At 43.0% G+C, this 27,595-nt stretch overlaps 1 protein-coding gene across 3 annotated transcripts in view; it reads right to left on the bottom strand.

Moving 5' to 3' along the window:
• The window catches only part of LOC126274625 (superoxide dismutase [Cu-Zn]-like), a 330,804-nt gene that overhangs the window by 46,354 nt on the left and 256,855 nt on the right, over window positions 1-27,595 (bottom strand). The window contains exon 1 of one of the 3 annotated variants that reach the window (XM_049977131.1): window positions 24,335-24,493. The exons of the other annotated variants lie outside the window; for them this stretch is intronic. The gene's annotated coding sequence lies outside the window, so the exon portion shown is untranslated. Of the gene's footprint in view, window positions 1-24,334; window positions 24,494-27,595 lie in introns of those variants that run through there. 3 annotated transcript variants of the gene reach the window in all.

Genomic DNA, 27,595 nt, shown 5'->3' with positions numbered 1-27,595 from the left:
ATCTCGGACTAGCAGTGAAAGTGTGTTTGTTATGTCAAAACACACATTTTCAACATAGTATCGTATTATATCAACACACTTTTTCCAACTTTTTACCCGCGTGGTGGATTCCATACCTGAACTACGTCTCTGGAACGTTTACAATTGTTTAACCTCTTCATTATGTTAAAATCATCTTTAACCCACAAATTTCCTTATATGAAGGTCTGAGTGGGAGTTTGAGCATGTCAAATCTGGCGAAAGAAGTTTGTTTCCTATTTACAGAGCACTTTTACGTTGCATTGTGATGCTGAAGAATGAAATTTTGCTTCTGTATTTCAGGCATTTCATGATGTCGTTTTGATTCTGTTGATTCAGAAGACTTCACCAGTAGCTTTTTCTCTTTGAAAGACAGTAACAAGAACCCCTTTCGCGTCACAGAAAAAATTGGATATAATTTTCCGGTGAACGAATTCAACTTTGTCTTTATAAGTATTCAGCCTCTGGCTTCCGTGTAGCACTGGCTTTTGTTCTGGTTTCAACAAATAAGGCACTCACCTTGCGCAAAACTATATCACAGTTAATTCTTTTTCCGACGTTCCTGTGGCATTTACTATCTGATACACTTTTAATCCCCGTTCATCCTAAAGCGTATTGAAGACTTTAGCCACGTTCTCATTTATGTCTGCAGTTATAGGACACCTTCCTAAAGAATCATCTTAAAGAGCCGTAAATCTAAGATTAAATTCAATTGCCCATTTCTTACGAGTTAAAATGAATTAAAAGAATCATAAATCAGTTACAAGGAATGAGTTTCTCCGTTTTCAATAAAGCGTTTAGGTTTCTGTCTGCACGGTAATCCAGTTTATCCAACTGAACAAAAAGAAACACTACGCGTCTATTTCAAAAAGTTGTACAAACAAAACTATGCCACGAATCAAATTAACTCTTTCTTAATGATGTTCAGAATAATGCATCAGCGTAAAAAAAATGTACTCCATTGATATTAACGCTATCTCTCAGACAGAAGGGGAAATTTTATCTTGGGTTTTTTAGTTAAGTTTCTTGATTTGGCTGGAACGTGAATACACCTTACCCTTCCATCACTCTAATCATCATTTTGAAGTATCAGACAGCTCCAATCCAGGATAATGGTTAGGACTATGTTTCTTTATTTCCTGCATCCATCTATTGTAACACAAAATGATAATAATTTGTTACTTTAATATAGAAAACCTGAGCATGAGATCCTAGAACACCAAACTGGCAGGACCGGCCAGGAGTTTGCATCTTGTTACTGTCCACATCTGCGAAATTTATGTAGATATATTTTTCCTAATTGCCACACAGCTTGTCGTCTTGCATAGTGGAGCCAGTCTAATGCGAGATTAACAACTGCATCTCAGTATTCCACTTGTATGCGTTTGCAGCAGGCATTAGACTATGTTAGGCAGAGATACGAAGAATATCTACAGCACATAACTCAATTCCGTAAAACTGCTTATGCTCAAAATTATAACGTAGCAGCAAAGCGCTACGTAAATAAGATTGTCGAGGCGAAAAGTTTTAGATGCAAAACTATAAACAGAGTGCACAATGTTTTAAAAAGGCTGGGCCATTTCACAAAACTGTATCTTCTAGAGATATAGAGATAGAAACTTGAGGTGAATGTTAACTTACGCGTAGGACTGTAATGTCTCTATTTTCAAAACAACCATCCAATTTTGCTAGTGTATACCGTTTACATGCATTCGCATACGTCTCAGGGATACATTTTGCGATTGTAATTAGAACGGAAGAGTTCTTTTACCTTTCGTAAATGTTCAGTGTGACCGAACGCAGACCATACTCACGTTCATACCATACTTTTGCAAGCATCTCTGGTGTTGCTGCATTCATTGCTGTTGCTTCGCGCCTGGCAAAGTTTTTGAGAAGGAAAGCGTGTAGACGGAACCTTTCACAAATGCCCGCAAAAATGAAACATACCGAGAGATAAGGCGACGTTGGAGTCAACAGTGCAGTGCAAAATCTGTATGCTCCTTAGTGCCGTTCCGTCGCTGAGTCAGCTAACTGTCAAATGTTCTTAAATACGCTCTACGTCTTGAAGTAGCACAGGCGGGCAACCTGTGGTTTACCTGTTAGACAGACAATCAATTTTTCGAAACTTCAGGTGCTGCCGTCGAATGCTTCGTGCTGCGGGAGTTGCACAGCCATATTCTCTGCGAAAATCTTGCACAACAGTTGCAGCTGAATTGCATCTGCTGAAACAGATAACGCAGAATACCTTTTCTTCCTGTGTTATTACCATGTCAAATCTACGAGTGAACGATATAAGTAGCTGCACAAGGCAGACCCCTACTGTCAACCATATGAACTAACAACTTTGCGTCAATGTAAACTATGACCGAGCGAGGTGGCACACCGGATTCGCATTCAGGAGGCCGACGGTTCAAACCCACGTCGGGCCATCCAAATTTAGATTTTCCGTCATTTTCCTAAATCGTTCCAGACAAATGTCAGGGTTGTTCCTATGAGAAGGCACGGCTGATTTCTTTCCCCGTCGTTGATATAATCCGAGCTTGTCCTGCGTCTCTAATGACCTCGGTGACGATAACGTCGACTTCGCTCCGTACCCCAGTGTCCAGCATCACTACCTTGCTTGGTTTCCGGTCTTCAGGAAGAAGGGGCTAACATTCCTCAGCAGGCGCTCAGAGGCCTCACTGAAAGTGTCCCCAGCAGAGTGAAAACCGTCATAAGAGCGAAGGGTAGACACTCCTCAAATTAATTCGTTGGCAGTCCTATCGTGCGGCTGTGCTACAGTGCACAGATTCCGCCATCGCGCAATGACTGGAACTCTTGCACTGACTGGCCCGACCGAATGTTATGTGTTACCAAATACTGCGATTTCAGACACCTGAAGATGTTGTTGTTGTGGTCTTCAGTCCTGAAACTGGTTTGATGCAGGTCTCTATACTACTCTACCCTGTGCAAGCGTCTTCGTCTCCTGGTACCTACTGCAGCCTACATCCTTCTGAATCTGCTTAGTGTATTCATCTCTTGGTCTCCCTCTGCGATTTTTACCCTCCACGCTGCCCTACAATGCTAAATTTGTGATCCCTTGATGTCTCAGAACATGTCCTACCAACCGATCCCTTCTTCTAGTCAAGTTGTGCCACAAACTTCTCGTCTCTCCAATTCTATTCAGTACCTCTTCATTAGTTATGTGATCTACCCATCTAATCTTCAGCATTCTTCTGTAGCATCACATTTCGAAAGCTTCTATTCTCTTCTTGTCTAAACTATTTATCGTCCATGTTTCACTTCCATACATGGCTACACTCCATACCAATACTTTCAGAAACGATTTCCTGGCACTTAAATCTATACTTGATGTTAATAAATTTCACTTCTTCAGAAACGCTTCCCTTGCCATTGCCAGTCTACATTTCATATCCTCTCCACTTGGACCATCATCAGTTATTTTGCCCCCCAAATAGCAAAACTCATCTACTACTTTAAGTGTCTCATTTCCTAATCTAACTCCCTCATTGTCACCCGACTAAATTCGACTACATTCCACTATCGTCGTTTTGCTTTTGTTAATGTACATCGTATATCCTCCTTTCAAGACACTGTCCATTCCGTTCAACTGCTCTTCCAAGTCCTTTGCTGCCACTGACAGAATTACAATGTCATCGGCAAATCTTAATGTTTTTATATCTTCTCCATGGATTTTAATGCCTACTCCGAACTTTTCTTTTGTTTCCTTTACTGCTTGCTCAATATACAGATTGAATAACATCGGGGATAGGCTACAACCCTGTCCCACTCCCTTTCCAACCAGTGCTTCTCTTTCATGTCCCTCGACACTTTTAACTGCCATGTGCTTTCTATACAAATTGTAAATAGCCTTTCTCTCCCTGTATTTTCCCCCTGCCACCTTCAGAATTTGAAGGAGAGTATTCCAGTCAACATTGTCAAAAGCTTTCTCTAAGTCTACAAATGCTAGAAACGTAGGTTTACCTTTCCTTAATATTTCTTCTAAGATAAGTCGTAAGGTCAGTATTGCCTCACGTGTTCCAGTATATCTACGGAATCCAAACTGATCTTCCCCGAGGTCGGCTTCTACCAGTTTTTCCGTTCGACTGTAAAGAATTCGAATTAGTATTTTGCAGCTGTGACTTATTATATTCGGTATATCTGTCAACACCTGCTTTCTTTGGGATTGGAATTATTATATTCTTCTTGAAGTCTGAGGGAATTTCACCTGTCTCCTACATCTTGCTCACCAGATGGTAGAGATGGAATTTTAAAATCCGAAACCGGCCGTGGTTTGATCAAATATTAGTACAATTGAAGCGGATCTCTGTAAATTAATTACGATGCCTCTCTGTTGCGATGTCCTACGAACCAAATCTCGTGTCTTTAGCTGAAAATGAGCAGTAGATTCCAGTACAGCTCCGACCTGCAGTGAAGTACTCTGAACCTACTCGAGCGACGGCTCATCGGTATTCGTTAGGCGTGTTGAGACGAGCGTACGACACGCGGGAGCGCTGTCGCCAGCGATGGCTGCGGTCGGCGCACACGCACGCAGCCAGTAGCAGGAGGCCCGGCGCAGAGAGCAGGTAGGTAACAGCGGCGGGCGGTAGCGGTAGCGGTGTGGCCGGCCGTGGCCGCAGCCGGCTGCGCCACGTTAATTGCGTGGCCCGCCCGGACGCTCAGTAATCGAGTTACCGCAGCGCTGTAGGTCCGCCGTAATCTGGCGCATGATTTGTGGGCCCGCCCGCGGCCACCGGTAAGAAATAGACTTTGAATAACGACGCCCTGTCCAGAGTTGCCGTCATGCTCTTTACCTCCGAGTAACATCGTATCAACTGCGCCGCACACGGTAATGACTCTCTCATCGTCTTTCTCGCTCTCTCTTCCCCCACCCCTGTCTATTTACGCTAACGTAAAACAGCATAAGATTGTAGAAATATAACCCAACAGACATCCTAAAGCAAGTCCACAGTATACTACAGTTAATAAAAATACCATACTCAGTGTAGTTTCAGCTCTCTGAGACTGCAGACGTGTGTGCAAGTTGCGTTTGCGTGAGTGTGTGTGCCTGCGTGTGTGTATGGTGTGTATGTGTGTCTACTGCTGACAAAGGCCTTAATGGCCGAAAGCTATGAGTGTGTGAATCTTTCAAAAAATGGCTTTAAGCACTATGGGACTTAACATCTGTGGTCATAAGTCCCCTAGAACTTAGAACTACTTAAACCCAACTAACCTAAGGACATCACACACATCCATGCCCGAGGTAGGATTCGAACCTGCGAACTGAAGCGCCTAGAACCGCACGGCCACACCGCCCGGCTGCGAATCTTTTTATTGTGCCTGTCGCGACTCAGCATTATCGCTATATGGTGAGTAGCAACTTTCCTTCTCTGGTATTGATACTAACTATATATGTATATACCTACTTTAATGTGTTGGTTGTTCTTTCACTGCATCTAACAGTCTTCCAGCAAACATGACTTTACGACCTGATATTTTCTACACCGCCCTAACTGCAGCACTAAGTGGAGCATCCCTGTCAGTATAGACAAACCGTTTTGCGTTCTAGAGAGGCAGACTTGAATCTGCTGTTCAGGAAAAAATAAGCATTAATGGCTTGCTGCTGCCAAGCATTCCTGTAGGTACTAACCAACCTAACAACAGATGACTTGTAAACAAAAAGGTACGGCCAAACTTTCAGGAAACATTCCTCACACACACAAAGAAAGAAAATATGTTATGTGGACATGTGTCCTGTAGCGCTTACTTTCCATGTTAGAGCTCATTTTATTACTTCTCTTCAAATCACATTAATCATGGAATGGAAACACACAGCAACAAAACGTACCAGCGTGACTTCAAACACTTTGTTATAGGAAATGTTCAAAATGTCCCCCGTTAGAGAGGATACATGCATCCACCCTCCGTCACATGGAATAGCTGATGCGCTGATGCAGCCCTGGAGAATGGCGTTTTGTATCACAGCCGTCCACAATACGAGCACGAAGAGTCTCTACATTTGGTACCGGGTTTGCGTAGACAAGAGCTTTCAAATGCCTCCATAAATGAAAGTCAAGAGGGTTGAGGTCAGGAGAGCGTGGAGGCCATGGAATTGGTCCGCCTCTACCAATCCATCGGTCACCGAATCTGTTGTTGAGAAGCGTACGAATACTTCGACTGAAATGTGCAGGAGCTCCACCGTGCATGAACCACATGCTGTGTCGTACTTGTAAAGGCACATGTTCTAGCAGCACAGGTAGAGTATCCGGTATGAAATCATGATAACTTTCTCCATTGAGCGTAGGTGGAAGAACAAACTAAAATGAGCTCTAACATGGAAATTAAGCATTTCCGACACAAGTCCACATAACATCTTTTCTTTATTTGTGTGTGAGGAATGTTTCCTGAAAGTTTGGCCGTACCTTTTTGTAACGCCCTGTATATAGGGTGTTTCAGAAGTGACGGTTAATATTCAGGGATATGACAGGAATGATCATTGGAAACAAAAAAGTCAAACAAGCATGGGCTTTAAAACGCATACTTGAAGAGCTATGAGCAATTCTTGATCTTACAAATCTCTCCTACTGGAATCTTTTTGCTTTCCATATTTTTAAAAGTGGTGGTATTGACCAAAACAAGAAAAAATGCCCAGTAAACATGAGATCTAAAATGCATACTGTAAGAGTTACTTTGTTCATCTCCGCTACTTTGTAACACAACTCTTCTAATGGACAAGTGCTCATAACTTTTAAGATATATATTTTAGAGCACATGTTTGTTGGACATTTTCTTCTTGTTTTGGTCCATGCTGCTACTTCCCAAAATATGGAAAGCGAACTGCTTGCAGTAGAAGAAATTCATTAGACAGCATCGAAGATCAAGAATTGCTTATAGCCCTTAAAGTATGCGTTTTAGAACCCATGTTTACTTGACATTTATGTTTAGCACGATCATTCCCGTCATAGCTCTGAATATTGATTATCACTTCTGAAACACCCTATATATATGCTCTCATATGGACCGTTTGCCCGTGAATAATGTACACGTTAGAGTCACATTAATGTGACCAGCTCTTGTGTTCGATGTCAGCTTGAAGTAACCACACACAGACGGCATGTGGGTAGCAGTACCGGCAGTGGAGCGTATAGAAAGCGTGTCGGGGAGGGAGTGGGGACGCGGAAAACAATGCAATCCTTGTCATAATGCGGAACGAGGTGATTTATCTGACGTCCAAAAGTGCACGATCATTGCCTTTCCGTTCAAGGGTGCAGGCATTTACGAAACATCTATGTTCGCATGCCACCTTAGCTAAGGCATACCGTGCACAACAAAATGGCGCTAACCAAAACTGGCAACTGTGACACCTAACGGTCCATAGATGACAACGTTGAACGATGTCTGCAGAGATGAGTACGGGTGAACAGATGTGCAACTGTTGAGCAACTGACCGGTCTACCAACAGTGTCACGTCAACGACCGTTCAGCAAAAGTTGCTGCAGCCTCCGCAGCAGGATCCTGGTTCATGCACCCACTCTGACTCTACATCCATATCAGTTCTCACCAAGCAACCTGATGTTGTGTGGCGGAGGTTACCCTTGTTCCACTCACGAATGATGCGTGGTAATTTTGTCAGTCGATACTGTCTTCTTTCGTTGCTGCTTCCTTACAGACAGCCGCATCATCCGCTAACAGTCTTAACGAGTTTTCGACGCTTTCTGCTAGATGATTTATATACATTGCAAACAGGAACGGTTCTGACTGCTGTTCATCAGCGACGAAGCCTGGAAATTGCACACCAATACCGCAGCTGAACGTCCACTGACGTGAGTGTGGACAGGTAACCAATTCGGATGAACAGCGTTTCGTGCTCCGTCGTACAGGTGGCAGTTCGCGAGTACGACGTGGAACGTCTGAAATCAAACACCCTGCAACCATGAGAGAGTGTTATGGTACGGCGAATGTTTTCATGGCGATCTCTGGGTGGTCTCGTCATTCTGGAAGGCACACTGGCACACTGGATCAACACAAGTATGCTTGCATCCTTGGGTATTATGTATATCCATACGTTTAGTTTGTTTTTCCTCGGCACGATGGCATCTACCAGCAGGTCAATGCAACGTGTCATACAGTTCGCAGTGTACGTTGCATGTAGGCTGTTTACGTTTTTATGTTGGTAACTCCACGTAGCGCTCTGTATGAAAATCACTGACTGTGCTGTGTGTAGTCTTTGGCTGCTTTGCATTGTTGGAAATTTTGCTATTGTAGTGTTGGGCAGTTGGATGTGAACAGCGCGTAGCGTTGCGCAGTTGGAGGTGAGCCACCAGCAGTGGTGGATGTGGGGAGAGAGATGGCAGAATTTTAAGAGCGGACGATCTGGACGTCTGTCCGCCAGATAGTGTAAAATTGAAAATTGTAATATTGGATATCATGAACTGACTATTATGATAAATACATTGTTTGTTCTCTATCAAAATTTGCTGACTATGCCTATCAGCATTTAGTGTCTTCAGTAGTTAGAATCTTTTATTTAGCTGGCAGTATTGGCCCTCACTGTATTGCAGTAGTTCGAGTAACGAAGATTTTTGTGAGGTAAGTGATTCATGAAAGTTATAGGTTATTGTTACTCAGGGCCATTCTTTTGTAGGAATTGTTGAAAGTCAGAATGAGTTGCGCTAAAAATATTGTGTGTTAGTTTAGTGTTGATCAGAACAGGTAAAAAGCGAAATGTCTGAGTACGTTCATTTCTGCTCAGCTGTTTGAAAATCAAATAATGTAAGAGGATTATCAACACAGTCATTCATAAATTTTTCTATGGGGACGTTTCAACGTGTGTGGTTTGGAGAGCGCCCGCATAGATTTACCGTACTCCTCTGGTCACCAGACTTCCCGAATTTAAACGCAATCGAGAATCTGCGGGACCACCTCGATCGGGCTGTTTGCAGCGTGGATCCTCAACCGAGTAACCCAGCGCAGCTAGCCACGGCACTGGAATGTAGGGGCGCAGCAAGCTATCCGGACTGTTGATAAGTGGATAAGCTACTGGATACCAGTACTGGGTTTAGCGTGGATCCTCAACCGAGTAACCCAGCGCACCTAGCCACGGCACTGGAATGTAGGGGCGCAGCAGGGTATCCGGACTGTTGATAAGTGAATAAGCTACTGGATACCAGTACTGGGTTTAGCGTGGATCCTCAACCGAGTAGCCCAGCGCAGCTAGCCACAGCACTGGAATGTAGGGGCGCAGCAGGGTGTCCGGACTGTTGATAAGTGGATAAGCTACTGGATACCAGTACTGGGTTTAGCGTGGATCCTCAACCGAGTAACCCAGCGCAGCTAGCCACGGCACTGGAATGTAGGGGCGCAGCAGGGTATCCGGACTGTTGATAAGTGGATAAGCTACTGGATACCAGTACTGGGTTTAGCGTGGATCCTCAACCGAGTAACCCAGCGCAGCTAGCCACGGCACTGGAATGTAGGGGCGCAGCAGGGTATCCGGACTGTTGATAAGTGGATAAGCTACTGGATACCAGTACTGGGTTTAGCGTGGATCCTCAACCGAGTAACCCAGCGCACCTAGCCACGGCACTGGAATGTAGGGGCACAGCAGGGTATCCGGACTGTTGATAAGTGGATAAGCTACTGGATACCAGTACTGGGTTTAGCGTGGATCCTCAACCGAGTAACCCAGCGCACCTAGCCACGGCACTGGAATGTAGGGGCGCAGCAGGGTATCCGGACTGTTGATAAGTGGATAAGCTACTGGATACCAGTACTGGGTTTAGCGTGGATCCTCAACCGAGTAAGTAGGGGCGCAGCAGGGTATCCGGACTGTTGATAAGTGGATAAGCTACTGGATACCAGTACTGGGTTTAGCGTGGATCCTCAACCGAGTAACCCAGCACAGCTAGCCACGGCACTGGAATGTAGGGGCGCAGCAGGGTATCCGGACTGTTGATAAGTGGATAAGCTACTGGATACCAGTACTGGGTTTAGCGTGGATCCTCAACCGAGTAACCCAGCGCAGCTAGCCACGGCACTGGAATGTAGGGGCGCAGCAGGGTATCCAGACTGTTGATAAGTGGATAAGCTACTGGATACCAGTACTGGGTTTAGCGTGGATCCTCAACCGAGTAACCCAGCGCACCTAGCCACGGCACTGGAATGTAGGGGCGCAGCAGGGTATCCGGACTGTTGATAAGTGGATAAGCTACTGGATACCAGAACTGGGTTTAGCGCTTAATCCCTCGCCTTCATGTCGGTGCTCATACATCCACATCGGAGTTGCATTATGTTGAATATACGTTACAGCAACGCCCTCAAGCGGAAATATTTTAATAATTTTTTTGCAATGCGGGGCCACAGTCATAATATATATTTATTTAAAGTCATTACCGCCATTAGACTGCTGTTTATTTACAGTGTTACATTTACAGTCACGCTATGGGACTTAACTTCTAAGGTCATCAGTCCCCTAGAACCTAGAACTACTTAAACCTAACTAATCTAAGGACATCATACACATCCATGCCGGAGGCAGGATTCGAACCTGCGACCGTAGCGGTCACGTGGTTCCAGACTGTAGCGCCTAGAACCGCTCGGTCACGTTGGCCGGCCATTATCAAGTGTTTTAAGTATTATACAGTGCCTAAGATGACATACTTTCGTATTTAAACCTGCCTAATACTGTCGTATTTATCGACCCTTAGACAATGTGTTTAACAGTGTATTTTAAATACGACAGTATGTCATCTTAGGCACTGTATAACCCTTAAAACACTTGATAATGGCACTTTGAAGCCGAAATCATGATTGTGTAACACTGTAAATAAACAACAGTCTACTGGCGGTGCTGACTTTAAAGCGGAAATATTTTGATGGCCCCTTATGTAATTACTTGGTTCCAAGTGTTTCAACTAGCTCGTAATGCACAAAATATAAAGTTGCGCAGTTAATGAAGAGTGAGAGTGCAGTAGCCTTTGTTGCAATGTTAGTGAGTTACACCTGGCTATCACAAATACACTTCGGAGAAGCTGACAAGGTCACGTTTTCTTAGCCGTAGGTAAAGCAAATGGCAGGGTTTAATTTCCTGGTAAGATATCGGTAAATTGCAGTACCCTGCAGCGATCACCCCCAAAGTTGTTGTAACGGTCCGTATTGGAATACAGTTCAAGTATGTTGGTTTCATACGTGACAAAACTTAGAGAGAATATCGATCGAATAAAATAAGAGCAGCGAAAATGGCACATCCAAAATATGGAATGCAAACTGCATTCTTAATTGAAGAGGGAGCTATATAATGGCATAAAAAAGTGCTGCGCTCCAAGGAAAGTGGCGTAAATTCAATTGTCGGAAAAGCTGCTTAAAAAGTCTCGTAAATCGGCTTTCCAGGCGATACTGGGAAAATTCTCCAGCACCTAATTATAGCAGCGCTCTCAAAGGTAAGTCTAATAAAAAGCTGCCTAGAGCATGGGAGCCATAACTGTACCCACTAATATGAGAGAAGCGTCAACAAATACAAGGCACAATTAAAAGTACTCTCCCACACATGTGTCATAGCGATTCTCAATGGACAGACAGACACAGGTATAGCTATCTCCTGTCGTATCAGTAACAGGTAGGGTTGCGGAGAGTTAATGCTTCACAATGTCACAAAAGTCACGGGACGCCTCCTAATATCGTGTCGGATCTCTTCGGCGTAGAAGCCACCTGCAGAAATATTGAGCCATGGCCGTCCATAATTGCGAAAGTGTTGCCGGTGCAGGACGTTGAGCATGAACTGACCTCTGGATTATGTACCATAAATGTTCTATGGCTTTCATGCCGGGCGATGTGGGTAGGCAAATCATTCATTCAGATTTTCCAAATTGTTCGTCAAACTAATCGCGAACAACTGTGACCCAGTGACACGGCACATGGTCATCCATAAAAATTATTTGGGAACTTGAAGTCCATGAAAGGCTGCCAACGACCTCGAAGTAGCCAAACATAACCATTTCACGTAAACATAGCTCCATATCATTATAGAGCCACCATCAGCTTGTACAGTGCCTTGTTGAGTGTATGGTGTCGATGTGTCGATGAGGGGGGGGGGGGGGGGGGGGGGGGGTGCTGTGTCGCACTCGAACCCTACCATCGGCTCTTTACTCATATGACCAAGCTACGGTTTTCCGGTCGTCTAGCGTCCACTGAAAAAAAGGGCAGGTGACGCCTGTATATAAGAAGGGTGACGCCTGTATATAAGAAGATTAGAAGGACGGATCCTCAAAATTACAGACAAATATCCTTAAATCGGTTTATTGCAGGATTCTCAAACATATTCTCAGTTCGAATATAATGAATTTCCTTGAGACAGAGAAGTTGCTGTCCATGCATCAGCACGGCTTTAGAAAGCATCGCTCCTGCGAAACGCAACTCGCCCTTTTTTCACATGATATCTTGCGAACCATGGATGAAGGGTATCAGACGGATGCCATATTCCTTGATTTCCGGAAAGCGTTTGACTCGGTGCCCCACTGCAGACTCCTAACTAAGGTACGAGCATATGGGATTGGTTCCCAAGTATGTTAGTGGCTCGAAAGTAATAGAAACCAGTACGTTGTCCTCGATGGTGAGTGTTCATCGGAGGTGAGGGTATCATCTGAAGTGCCTCAGGGAAGTGTGGTAGGTCCGCTGTTGTTTTCTATTTACATAAATGATCTTTTGGATAGGGTGGATAGCAATGTGCGGCTGTTTACTGATGATGCTGTGGTGTACGGGAAGGTGTCGTCGTTGACTGACTGTAGGAGGATACAAGATGACTTGGACAGGATTTGTGATTGGTGTAAAGAATGGCAGCTAACTCTAAATATAGATAAATGTAAATTAATGCAGATGAATAGGAAAAAGAATCCCGTAATGTTTGAATACTCCATTAGTAGTGTAGCGCTTGACACAGTCGCGTCCATTAAATATTTGGGCGTAACATTGCAGAGCGATATGAAGTGGGACAAGCATGTAATGGCAGTTGTGGGGAAGGCGGATAGTCGTCTTCGGTTCATTGGCAGAATTTTGGGAAGATGTTGTTCATCTGTAAAGGAGACCGCTAATAAAACACTAATACCACCTGTTCTTGAGTACTACTCGAGCGTTTGGGATCCCTATCAGGTCAGATTGAGGGAGTACATAGAAGCAATTCAGAGGCGGGCTGCTAGATTTGTTACTGGTAGGTTTGATCATCACGCGAGTGTTACGGAAATGCTTCAGGAACTCAGGTGGGAGTTTCTAGAGGAAAGGAGGCATTCTTTTTGTGAATCGCTACTGAGGAAATTTAGAGTACCAGCATTTGAGGCTGACTGCAGTATAATTTTACTGCCACCAACTTACATTTCGCGGAAAGACCACAAAGATAAGATAAGAGAGATTAGAGCTCATACAGAGGCATATAGGCAGTCATTTTTCCCTCGTTCTGTTTGGGAGTGGAACAGGGAGAGAAGATGCTAGTTGTGGTACGAGGTACCCTCCGCCACGGGCCGTATGGTAAATTGCGGAGTATGTACGTAGAGTAGATGTAGAAGCGATATGGTCACGAGGCCAGGAGAGGATCTGTGTGCTGTTAGCAAAGGCACTCGAGTCGGTCGTCTACTGCCATAGCCTATTAGCGCCAAATTTCGCCTCACTGTACTAATGGATACGTTTGTCATATGTCCCACATTGATTTCTTCAGTTATTTCACTCAGTGTTGCCCGCCTGCTAGCAATGAAAGCCCTACGCGAACGCCGCTACCCTCGGTCGTTAAGTGAAGGCCATCAGCCACTCTGTTGTCCAAGGTGAGAGGTAATGCCTGAAATTTGGTATTCTCGTCAAACTCTTGACACTGTGGATCTCGGAATATTTCCGAAATGCAGTGTCCCATGCGTTCAGCTGCAGCCACCATACCGCGTTCAAAGTCTGCTAACTTCCGTCATGCGGCCACAATCACGTCGGAAACCTTTTCACATGAATCACCTGAGTACATATGACAGCTTGGCGAAAGCACTGACCTTTTATACCATGTGCACCCAATACTACCAACTGTAGATGCTCATATCGCCATCCCAAGATTTTCGTCGTCGCAGTTTAAGCTGCGGATGGCATGGGACGCCGGCTGGATGGCAGTGTTTAGTCCTCGAATGACTGCGGAGGCATTATTGTTGTTCGAAACACTCATAGAGTCCCTACAGAGAACTAGCAGTTACAACTTTTAAAATACGGTTTTGTAACATATAAGACACTTTCCATCAAGTATTATCGAGTTTTGATTTTCCATGGTTTCTGTTCCAGTTTCCGAGCTGTCAAGTAAGCTTGTGCCTGTTCATATTGTCCTCCTTCGAATATACTTGATATCCTCGGTTGATAAAAAAAGTAAAGAAAAGTGCGAGCTCACGTATCAACGCTCATATTCGATGACATAGCCCTTATTTCCGACACCAAGAAAAACTTAGGGCACACTAATCAAAGCTTGGTTTTACAAGTTACAGTAGAAGGAAAAGGAAATAATTCTGCTATCTAGGCGCTTAAATATACTATACGGACGGAGCAAAGAAAATGCCAGAAGCAGGTTGTAACACTGTAAAAAGCTTTCATAGAAAGTGTAAAACTATGAAATATAAAGTGGGAAGAATTTTTGATGCTAAAGAGTGGGAAGATATAGTGTGAAAAGAAGAGAAACTAGGGAGAACACAAGGAAAGATTTTTTCAGAACAGCCTTACCAGAATAAGGGACAAATGAATGGGTCATGTGGAGCAACATCCACAGAGCTCATACTTGAAGACTAGATGAGCGGAAAACTATACAGGAATGGACTGAGATTACAATATTTAGAAGAGATTGTTGAGGACGTTGAAATTTACTCAACTGCTATATTCTGTGAGGGTCGCAGTGCAACTGTTCTAATTTCCTTGCGGTTTAGAAGTTTGGACTGGTGCTGGTTAAATTTTAGTAAATAAAAGTGTTGTTAGTACTACATGTTTGCGACATTACCAAAATGGCTCAAATGGCTCCGAGCACTATGGGACTTAACCTCTGAGGCCATCATTCCCCTAGAACTTAGAACTTACATTGTTTTAAGATCCAAGAAACCTTTCTCTGGCTGAAGTACAGCTCACATCCTGCCAAACCCAGATCTTCCTCTCTTTTCTCCTTTGAAATAATTATAGCCTCAGCGCCATTTGGAGACACGTATTATATTACTCGTTGTATAGTTCTCAGTCTTTAATACTGTTTCCGATCGATGGCTAGACTTGGCTGTTCGCGCGGTTTCTTCTCACAGCCTGTCGTGGTAACTGACAACGAATACTTCCTCTCTACTAACGTATTCCTGTTGCAGTAAAATTCCCGTCGTCGGTGAAGTACAAGCTCTGCAGAACCGTTCGACGATTTCTAACGTGACACGGAAGAATGCTGTACCGTACACTTTATTGTCGGCAGCGCTCTCGAACACAGGCTTCGGCTGTTACTCACTTTCTCCCGGCCAGGTAACATGCACTCACTTGCAACGGTTACATCGTATTGTGCTTTGCATTTATCCGCAGCCAATCTCCTTATGAACAGAACAAAACAAAATATCTTGTTATTTACAGTAACTATTTCAGTCTGAAAATATAGTATCTTTCCCCCCCCCCCCCCCCCCCCCCCCCCCCACTTATGATGAGGAAGTTAAAGTGAGCAAGCCTGAAAGTTTCGCTCTCTACGTATCCTCGTCATTATAAATCAAAGTTATTTATCATTTAATGGAGAAAGATACAGTGACGTGACACTGTATGGACATATTATTATTTATATCTCACATCTACATCCATCTATACTCTGTAATCCAAGGAAGGTACCTTGTGTTCCACAGTCACTTCCACTGTTCCTTTTACAGTCGCGAATGGTTCGCAGAAAGAACGACTGCTGGGAAGCTCCGTGAGATCTCAGTCTCTAATGTTACCTTCATTGCCTTTTCGCGAGATACGCCCGGAGGAATTAATACATTGGTTGACTTTTCGAGGAACGTACGCTCTTGGAACCTCAACAGTAAACCTCACCATGGTGGAGAACGCCTCTCCTGCAGCGTCTGACAAGGAAGTTGGCTGAGAATTTATGTTACGCTTTGGCGCTTGTTAAATGAACCTGTAACGAAACGTGCTGCTCTTCTTTGGATCTTCTCTATTTTCTCTGTCAAACCTGTCTGGTACGGATCCAATACTGACGAGCAATATTTAAATACCGGTCGAACGAGCTAACTCGTTTGTTGACGGACTACATTTCCTGACGATTCTTCCAATGAACCTGAGTCTGGCATCTGCCTTAACTGCCGTTGGTTTTATGTAGTCGTTCAACTTTAAATCGTTCATAACGCATACGCCTGGATATTTTATGTACGTCGCTGTTTCTAGCGCCTATTTTGCAATCGTATGTCATACAAAAATGGGTCTTTCTTCACATTTACGCGAAATACTTTACTTTTATTTATGGTGAGCGTCACCTGCCAATCCCTGCATCGAACGTTGATTCTCTGCAGGTCTTCCTGCATTTCGCTACAATATTCTAGTGTTGCGACTTCTCTGTATACGACAGCATCGTCTGCGGAAAACGTAATGAAACTCCTAGCGTTATCAGTGGTAAGTTATGCTAACTAATGGTAATGTGTTGGATTCTCGCTTAAGGGTAACCGGTTTGTATCATGACAGCGGAATAAATTTTCTACGCCAGAATTAGCAAGGAGTGATAAAAGAAATTCAAAAAGTTTAAAGTACCGTCGGCAAAGAGATGACAAGAAACAGAGCTTTAACATGGACTGAACGAGTTTAGGGAAGGAAAAGGGACAAGGTCTTGTTTAAAGAATCATAAACGCATTTGCCTGCAAGGGACTTAGACGACCCTCTCTAAGGAACGAGATGTGGGAGCATGTAGTTGCTTGTCATACGAAAGTCGAGTGTTGAAATCCTTATCACGCCGCGCTGCCTTGTTTACTGAGAGCACGAGACACTGTTGATGCTGATGCGTCTTCCTGATGATATGTCAGATGACTTTCTTCGTGAGCGTCATCGTATATTATTACCGCTCTCGAAGAAACGTAATGTGTTTCCCTCCTGGAAGGCTTTCGTGTAGACGCTTTTTCTAAGGGAACAAATACTAAATATTTCAGCCTGTAACTTCCGGAATAAACATTCTACCTGAAATGTTTTACGTCAACGCTGGCGGAACCAGCACTGCTGGAGTACATTCCAGAAATATCATAAACGAAAGAAAATGAACAGCTTAGGGCGAAAATATTGTGTGCGCAGCGCCCATAATATCGCAGGACATGGAACTTTCTTTTGTGATTCTCGACACAGGGTGGACGCCGACCTTGTAAACAGCGTTTTTGGAGACGCAAATGCCCCGCAATTTCCAAGGCAGATGGCTTCGCTTATTCTTTGTCATTCCGCAGGAATCCCTTGAGCCGCTCCCGTGGAGCTCCAATATATTCCGGACGATGAAATCGTGAATCGATATTCGATTCTGACTATGATTCCATCTGGCCCGTCCTTTCGCGTGCTGGTAAAGCGGCGGCATCGTTGCTTGCCCAGCGCAAACAAGGAGGGACGGCTTCTTTCGCAGCCTCTTCTACCGCCAGCAGGCGCGCTATCCGCTGAAGCACGGTGTTACCTCCAATTTCCTAACACGTTTACTTCAACTTACTCGCACAACGGCTCATTTCAGACTAAAGTACGACACTAATTATAACTGTAATGACATGGTCACCAATGTTAAATTACTTCTTTAGCATCTGCATTTCAGGGCATATTATACAACATTCTTCACTTTGACCATTTATGCTCAACATTTTCAGTCTTAGAGACGAATGTTTCATGTTCACTGTTTAGGTATAATCTGTTTCTTATCGCCCTTGTCCCTAAGCAGAAAACTCATCCTGTTTTCCTCTAGATTCCTATTCGTCCGTAGCAAATGACACTGCAACACCCTTACGATCACTGAGTCAGCGATCCCTCAGTCAGAATAACCGCTTTTGACGCAGTGTGTTGAAAAAGGTAGTTCAACGTCCGTCATTAGAGACGGTGCACAATGTCTGATTACTAAAGGATGGGGAAGGAAATCGGCAGCGCCATTTTCGAAGGGATCATCCTGGTGTTTGTCTAGAGCAATTTAGGGAAATCTCGCAAAACGTAAATGTCGCATGGCCAGATGGGGAGTTGAACCGTGTGCTTCAAAATGAGAGTCCAGTGTGCAAACCGTTGTGCTATCTCGCTCGATGCAGTGGATTAGACATATCTCAAAAGTGCAACTGTTGAGTGCAGGTGAGTGTGTGTGTTTGTTGTGTAACGCAGTGCTTGTGTAATTGTTGCGTGTGGCCCAAGGTTATCAGTCTTGTTTTATAATAATATGTATCTTGTAGCTAACAGCCGAATCCAAGAATGTCAACTAATACTAAGAGGTTGTTAAGAGTGTAGTATTCCTGCTCACGGTAACAAACAAAAATACTTATAGGCACAGTAATATAGTACGGTGTGTTTAATTTCAGTTGACTTTGGTGAATTCAGCCCTTGTGCTAAGTAAGGCCGGTAGCTCCCTTCAAGGGCAGAGGGATAAGTACCGGGTCCATTGTGGAGTTAGAGAATGTGAGGGGGGGGGGGGGGGAGAGAAAAAGTCTTATTGTTTCTCTTCCAGTACTGACTGCGCGACTTGCACCGATCAACTGTTATGGATAAATGTTGGCACGGAAGCACCATGTTTTCATGAATGCGCATTACAGAGACGGCCACCTTCAAGTGCGGTACTAATTTGTAAGAATGAATATAAAATTAAATTAACACTACTGTAATACAGCGCAATGAGTAGAAGAAAAAGACGTTCAAAACTTTAAGTAAACATTTGCGATCGCGTCTCATACTGTATAATGCGTTTAAATATAAGGGACAGTCAAATGAAAGTGAGACAGATGAAAAAAGTATTGTAAGTAAACTGCTTATTATCAAAAGTTACCACCATAACTGTTAGTATATTTATCCTACTGTTAGACAAGACGGCCAGTGTCTTTGTGGAAAACTGTCTACTACGGAACTGTCTGCTACGGAATGATGATAGTAGCCAGGATGTGCACACATCTTCGTCCGCAGAAAATGGACAGCCACGAATAACTTCCTTCAGGACTACAAAAATATGGAACTCGTGTGGGGAGAGAGACTGTGTGGAGGATGTGTAAGGGCTTCACAGCGAAACTTCTGCAGGTTAGTCGAAGCAACCTTGGAAACATGTGAGAGGTCACGTTGTTGGTAGGTTGTTTCGACAACACTGCAGAAATTTCGCTTGGAAGCCCTTAATATCCTTCATACACTCCCGATCTCTCCCCAAGCGATTTCAGTTTTTTGGAGTCCTCAAGAAAGACATTAGTGGCCTGTGCACAATAGTGATTCCGTAGGCAACCACAAACATTTTTCCATGAAGGCAGTGGCCGTCTTGTCTCACGGTCGGATGAATGTATTAACAGTTATGGTGATTACCTTTAAAACAATAGACAGTTTGCTTTCTTTTTCTATCTGTCATGTTTTATTTTGACTACTCCTCATACAATTACTGTTATTAAGCAGTTAATCTTCAGCTCACACAGCCAGCACAATAACACTTCGACAGGCAATTAAAGTGTTACAACTTTGGGGTCGCTGAAGAGAGAACAATTTTTTGAATATTGCCGACTTTGGCAATGGGAAAGCGCCCTACTTATCGTGCCCTTAGTATAGCAAGTCTAAAGAGAGGCTATAATTAGTAATAAGATCGGTACAAATGCTTCCCAAGGCGCCGTCCCACAATGTCAGCACTGGCTCCGGAACAAAGAAGTTTGACGGCCACTGGTGGAGTTTTATGTTTGTATGGTATGATTACGAGAGACGGGACAGAGTGAAACGCCTGTAGCCTACTAATTTCCAACATCGCCAAGTGGACCGCCACGTCATCATCCGACGGCCGTTGTCAGTACCAACAGAGTCAGATGCCCCCAATCCATGAGACACTGCGGAGAGGTATGGAATCCAACTCATGCCAGTGGAGCAAATTCTGGTGAACAGAAACGGTACGCCACCTCCTCAACTCACCAACTCGGCCAAATGCTGGTGGTAAAAATTTCTCTCATCGTCTGAAGAGGAATCGGCTACATCCGAGTGGAAGGCCACAGCTCAGGCGTTTTTTAGCGACCTCGGTTGCAGACGTGGGTAACTATTTGATAAAACCACAAGCTTCCGCAACAGTTCAGAAAACCACAGAGGAATTACTTGGAAACGAACTATGTATTGTCTGTGTGTGTTTGTGTTTTGGGTTTGGGGACGGGGAGGGGGGACTGCGTAGATTAATTTTCTCTTCGCCTCTTATTTTATTTAACTTATGATCTAAATTACATTCAGCAGTAACTACATACTTTTGAAATCTGAACCTAAGGGAATCGCTGCTTTCGAGGAGTAGTTTCAATTTGAGATCAGGCCATCTCAGTTTTAAATTGAGTGTACATTTGCAAGATCTAAACTATCTTATAACTATAAGGTATGTGCAACGTACACCCTTGCCACTGGCGGACGAATCGGTTACAGAAGTAGCTACCCAGATATGTGTCAAAGCTCCAACCCGAAGGTACCGCCCTCCTACTTTTCAAGCACCGCAAAGGCATTTTTTACAGCGAACGTCCCCATTTTCTCGTAGGCCACGTGCCATTTTTTTCTGTTTTGGGTAGAACCACTTCGTTTCGTACACAGAACTTCTACAAATTCCTCAACTTCAGCTGTGTAGCTGTGTTTCTCACACCTGAAACACTGCTACTCACTTTGAGACGTTTAACTCTATAAGCGCAGAGAGAAAAGCTTAAAAAAAGAATGTTGATTTTAATTCGTTTATTTACTTAAACGACACAAAATGCAAATCCGGTGAAATTAATTCTTAAAGCTTTCACTGGGAGGAACGAGTCAGATACTTTATTAGCAAATTTCTCAAAAATTTTGCTTAAATTTAGTCAGGTTTGACCTTATCTCTCCTCGGTCAGTGATTTTCAATCTGTTTACTTTTTGTAAGAAGATTAGCAATCGCGCTGTAACCCCTTTCCACGAGGTTTCAAGGAGGAACGGCTATCAAAAACTTTCTCGCGGTGGTTTATAATATACAATAAGTATCAGGTGTGCCGCTGACATCCTTTTCTAAACTGTACTTTAAGTTCTTCGTTAGCGCTTATTCCGAACAGTTTTTATTGTAATACGACATCCGTTTCTTCAACATGTGTGCATGGATTGATTTAATTGGGTTTTCCCATAACTATAATATCCTCAAACCTAGTTTCAAAGTCTGGATGAAGTGCAGTTAGATGTTGAACGTAGGTTAAAATGTCATCATCCTGGCAGATTTTCGTCTGTGTCAGATTGACAAACTGAAAAAATTCGCACCGATCAATGTTTTGGTTAATTTAATACTAGCAAGAAAATCTGGAGTGATGGGTTTCGGTTTCCTCAAAATTTACACCGTCGCCTTGTAACTGCAGTGTTAACCTCTCTAAATTTGGTAAACAGATATGTTAAAGAAGCTATGTCTGGATTTCATTTGATTAATTTGTCTTTTATCATTGGATCTTTAGCAACCAAAAACTCTTAAGACAGTCTAAAAAAAATAGTGAGAAAAACAGAAACTCGATTGTATGCCGGTTTCCAGATTTTGCTATAAGTAGCAGAATGTTGTAAAATGCCCGCAAATCATCGCAACATCTCCTTGTGAAAAATGTTATATTACCGCGTTAGCTTGCTGGCAAAATAATTTATTTATTCAACCAGTTTCAGCCGTCTAACCATCAAAAGTACACTACCGTAGACTCCCGTTTACATCTAATGCACACCCGGTTTTGTTTTTCGCTGACATGGACTCCTTGCTGGTTGAAGTCGACCTCTGGAAACACGCTTTATAGCTCTCTGTTTCTGGCCTAGCACCCGTGGGAGAAAGTCTTACGTTGGAAGAGGCAGCTTGTGTAATATTCCCGCTCGGGACACATCCTTCAGTCTATCAAGACGTTTCATAGCTGTAATCACCTCGCTGCAGAGCCGAAGATCCTTTCTGGCATTCGTTAAACTTCTTGGGAAACATCTGCGATGATTTCTTTTTAGTTACTGGTGCTCAGCTGAGTCAGCGCGTGGCATACCGGGAACATAACGTTAAACGCTGACAAGAAAAACAAGAATCGGTTACATGATCACTTCTACACGCACGTGCACCAGCCGACATCCGCCACTCGTCAATTAGCCACTGCATTCAGCGATGACGCATGACAAGAACAGTTCCCCTTATCTTCCGCGCATGACAATACCCCGTATCCAGAAGAAAAGTAGTAAAATCTTAAAAACTTTTGTGGTGGAACGTTTCCTGAAATTTAATTTTGATGTTGAACGCCATCCTTATAGAATCCTTATCGTCTCTGATTACACTAACACTGAGTAACTAAGTCAGTCACAACCAGCCCAGTGTTTGCCAAGGCTGAAGGCATTATGCTAGTTTCAATTGGAATACATTAGAAAAATAGCGGAAGTGTTAAATGACAATGATAACTCCAATGTTTGAGGATCTAAATCCGCAGACTTAGTGCTCAATGTTCTTTCACAACGACATTTTCGTGATACTCTAACAAGAGAAGAACTCGAAATCACTGTGGCCATTGCGAGCGTGCTAATAATGAACTGCTACTTTGAGATGTAACCTCCTTTCTTTTCTGTTTATCCGCTTGTGTCAAAAACTAAAGAGATAAGATAACGAATAACTATAGTCAGTAATACTATTATTCTTTGTTAAATATAAATTGTTAACTACCTTGTAAACACACAAAACTGCAACCAGACATTTTTTGAACCGGTAACTTTTTAAATTACTCTTTTATTCATACGCTAGGTTTCGAACCTTTTCTGGCTCATCTTCAGGTGGTGCATATGTAGGGTGACCAGATGCAATTGTTTAAAAAAGAGGACAAACAGTTTCAAAAAGGAGAACAAAAGGAAGAAAAAAAGAGGACACATCAAACGGGTCAACTGCAGATGAGGATACCATCCGTCAGCTTTGGACAAGTCACGTGACTGCCGGGTAGTTAATTGTTACTGATGGTCAGGTGATGGTTAACTGAGCAATATAAAAAATTTAAAAACATTGATTGTGGTGACAGTGTGGCGTCAATTGTTTTGGTATGTCAACAACACGGAATTGTTTACAAGGCGAAAAACGTAAGACCACTCACCTCCCTTCATTGGAAGCACCAACATCTACAATTCAAGAAACAGCTGACGACATGTAAACTGTACTTTAACCTTCCGAATACAAATAAATTGAATGACTATGAAACAATGAAATGAAACCATGACAGTTAATCTGTCGAGTTATTTCTTACCTTTATTGGCCACTGAGACGTACGTGCCAGCTCCACATATCTTACATTCCGCTTCAAATTCAATTCTCCCTTTCTTAAAAGTCGGATATTTGCAGGAAAAGAAATTAGAAAATGTAGACTTTCGTTTATGCATAGCCAAATATTTTACGTAACTCACTCGGTTAAAAATTACACTCACAAATCACGCGTGCACTACAGGAAGCCAAGCCAATACAAAGCGAAGTTATGAAACGAACATTTTAAATAATCGATATTTGAGTTCGCTTATAGGTTGATCAGCGATAACATCGACGATCCACATACTAACAACGCCTTCGTGCGTGTTAAAGTACTTAAGAAAAGAGCAATAGAACGGAACGAATTGTAAATTTAACTGTATTACGCTCAGCTTTACGAAAAAGCCGGACACTGTAAAAATCCGCCCGGACCCCGGACAAAGAGCTAAATAGGAGGACATGTCCGGATTAATCCGGACGTCTGGTCACCCTATGCATATGGAAATTATAAGGGTATTTCGTAGCATGATGCTGGGCAACGGCCTGCGACACTAAGTTTGGCTTTTCTAAGTGGTATCCACATGGCAGCTTCCAATGTGACTTCCACTTGGTGACAGATCACTCACTACAAACTGGATATAAATACATTTGCCTATTGTCTATTAACCTAATGGTAATTACAATGGAAGCAGCAAGGTGGTACCACTTACAAAAGCCGCCTATGCTGTCGCAAGCCAGTATCCAATCTTATGCTACGAAATAATCATGTAACTTCTACGTGCATCATGTGAAGAAAAACATTACAAAGTTCGAAAACTAATATAGGGAATAAAAGAATAAGCGAGGGTTTAGTTTTCGTATTTACATTGACTAAACAGTCACGGGTTCTAAAACGTCCATAACGAATCAGCTTAATCAGTTAAATACCTTTTTTGTTGAGCTAATTCCTCACAATGGAGAGGCAAGGAATGACTGAAGCGCACGCGAATCCTCGGTACAGCTCTCGTACAGTCAGACGACGATTTGTCGGTTGCGCTCAGCACTATCGCTGAACGGATGTGGTCAGGAGCGTGGTCCACGGTCAGGAGAATCTGACGTCATGCGACGAACGCGCAGAGGCGGACAAGCGGCACGCCGGACCTGCAAGTAGTTCGGCCCGAAGGTTGTAGGGGCGCTGCAGTCGGTCGCAAGGTGAAGACCACGGCCACTCACCAAGGACAGACAATGACCCTTCGGTCTGGAAGGCTAGTCTGCCGGCAAAGATGCTCAGCTGGCACACCCAGGCGAAATCTAACATTCTCTGCGAAGTTTATCTCTCTCACTCACGACGCACGTTTCCCAACGCAATTCAGCGTAGAACAACTAGTGCTATCGACTTTTATTCTCATAAATAACAATTTCATCAATTGTAATTACCCCTTGTACTGCAGCTACGTCAGTGAATCCCGGCGTCTAAAAACAATAATAGGCAGAAACATTTTCCACTGATTCATCAACGTGACGCGCAAAGAAAAATTCACTGCACTGCACAAGATACTCTAAGTTCGATATCAGTGGAAAACCTGAGTTATGTGTGAGGGGGAAAAAATTCATTTGCTTCCTTTCACAAGTTACCATCGCTGTCATCACACTATTTTAACGCTTAATAAGAGAAGAGAATTAGAGCCATCTGTTTTCCTAACGATGAACTTAAGTAAACATTGTAGAAACAAGACGTAAGTAAACAATTCAGGAAGATTTATTCCGTTACTAAAAAGCTTTGTATTTAAATTTCTTAAAATTGTAGTTATTTTACTCATAACTTACACAAGCTAACTGTAGCTAAGAATTGTCTGCCGAGTCTCTGTCTAAAGGTTTCCTCTTTTATTTTGCGAGTAGGCTTTTACATGATTTACCGCATTGTACCAGTTATTTCTATCTTGTGCCGGTACATCCGCTTTTGAAACCTGCTACAGTGTAGCAGCTACACCCACAATCCCCTTTAATTTGCGTTGCATATAAGGTTCTTTGTACGCTATAGTATTTTATTTCTCTATAGTTCTCTAAAGCTGCTTCCCCACCAAATCAACAGTTCTTCGACGAAAAGAAGCTTTTGAAATGTATTGGTATGGGAGAATGCTAAAGAGCGATCTAGTAACTAATGAAGAGGTACTGGATCGCACTGGGGAGAAAAGAGGTTCAGTTATAGAAGTTTGATGGGAAATATCGTGAGGTATTGCGAACTACTCGAACTGCCAGTGGAGTGAGGCGATTGAGTAAAAGTTGTTGAGGCAAGCCAAGGCTTGACGACAATAAACAGGTTCAAATGGATGTAACAATAATTATACAGAGATGTTGAGGCTTTCGCATAAAGACCAGACTGGAAAGTTGCATCAAACCAGTCTTCCGCGTGGAGACTATAGCGACATCTTAGCACATTTATAGTAACTTGTTCCTCTTCTAAGAAGAGTATTACGCAACAATTTTCGTTCGCACTCTGTAATATTTTCTCATTGTCTTCCGTTTATTTATTTTTCGGTTTTCTGCATCACACTGTTTTCAGTTAAGTTCGAAACATACTGTTCCAAAAACAATGTTCTCAATTCTATCTCAAGTTTTGAAACCTTTACATTGCTTTGGTGGAGAAAAGTTATTCGTTTATGAGATTTCTTTGTGTCTTTATCGATTCGCTCAACTTGCGTTATCACTTCTCTAAGGGATCGAAGTTCTTTATCCCATTCCCTCGGGTGTATCATAGTTTCGCATCTGGTTGTTATTTGTAGTTCTCTCGTTTCACACTGGGCCTGTCTACTCTAGGTAGTAGTGAAACAGCTATGTGGTCCTGAATTGTAATTTGCGTTGCATGTTTCGAGAACTAAGGTTCTCAAGGGTTTCGAAAAGCATTCGACAATTACATTAACAATTCCACGGCTGTCTCGTACGGAAGTTGGACAGTGTGGCTTTCGCCAATAGTTGGGACCCAGCTGTAATAGCTGTCAATTAGCTCTCAAACTCCGAAATGGAGCATTGTAAGAGGCCCGCCGAAGGCTACACCATCGAACTTGTTTGTCAGTTTCGCTCTTTTCTGTCAAACAAACCTGTATAAGTACCAAAGGAATTTGTCAATTTAGTCTCACCTGTGAAGCAGACGCTGTTCGTCTTGCGAAGCATTGAGGCACTAGTGCGAATGGCTACCAATGCAGACAAAGCATTTCTTACATTGGCTTTAGCACTGTGTATGAAGAAGAAGAAGAAGAAAAATAGACGGTGGTCCAGAAAATGTTTGAAACAGAGAGCAATATACCCATGAAAATCTCCTAAACGAAATATTACAGGCACAACCAGATCATTAAACCTACTTCATCCGAATGGACAGTCAAAATTATGCACAGAGTATTAGATTTCCTTTTAATCTCTCTCTGCGTGATATGTGGCTAGGAAAGGCTCATCATCTCTACCATTTCGGTAATTGCCACTGTCATATTGTCTTTATCGGTGATAGTACTCGTATTTTCCATAATTGTGGAAACTCACAATACTGCGAAATAAATTGTAATAAAACTATCTTTGGCTAAACATTGCGCGGCGAAATATTAACACAAAGTCCGCTTTCTTGTCAAATCTGTCGTCAATCAAAATTTCATCTCAAACACGTCTAACATGCTCTATGTTCGACAGACGTAGCGAAGCTTGACAAATCGTTTGATTGCAGAGGGGAACCTAATCAGACTGCTACAGTGCCATCAACTGATCTGCCTGAACTAGTTCCTTCCTCACCGACAGATAAAGCTGTAACCGTTCCACAGCTGCCGATCACCGTTGTACAAACAGATCTACTGGCTCGTACAAATATAAAACGGTGTCACATGCTTGTTAAACATCCTGTGAATAGACGAAGCGGCCGTCTCACTTAGTATGAATGTAAATGCCCATAAATTTCAACAGCGCCTGGCTTCTATGTTAGATACTGAGTCAACCGAAGCGCATCTTCTCGGTAAATAAAATATAACTGTTGCTACAGTAATTCCTTTGATAACTAAACGAATCGTATTACTTTCTGTGAATTTCTGGGAAAACGGTATTGCAGTTCTGGCTGAATTTTTAGATTTGTTGATTTTTAGCTTATTCGTTCCCTTTCTCGCTCTTGTATCGATGCTTTTGGCCTACTCCTTTGCGAATAAATATACCTGGACAGTGAAGCAACTATGG

The sequence above is a fragment of the Schistocerca gregaria genome, chromosome 1, assembly GCF_023897955.1.
Source record: "Schistocerca gregaria isolate iqSchGreg1 chromosome 1, iqSchGreg1.2, whole genome shotgun sequence".
Classification (NCBI taxonomy): domain Eukaryota; kingdom Metazoa; phylum Arthropoda; class Insecta; order Orthoptera; family Acrididae; genus Schistocerca; species Schistocerca gregaria.
The sequence above is the reverse complement of the archived record's forward strand: the minus strand, read 5'-3'. Positions and strand labels throughout refer to the sequence as shown.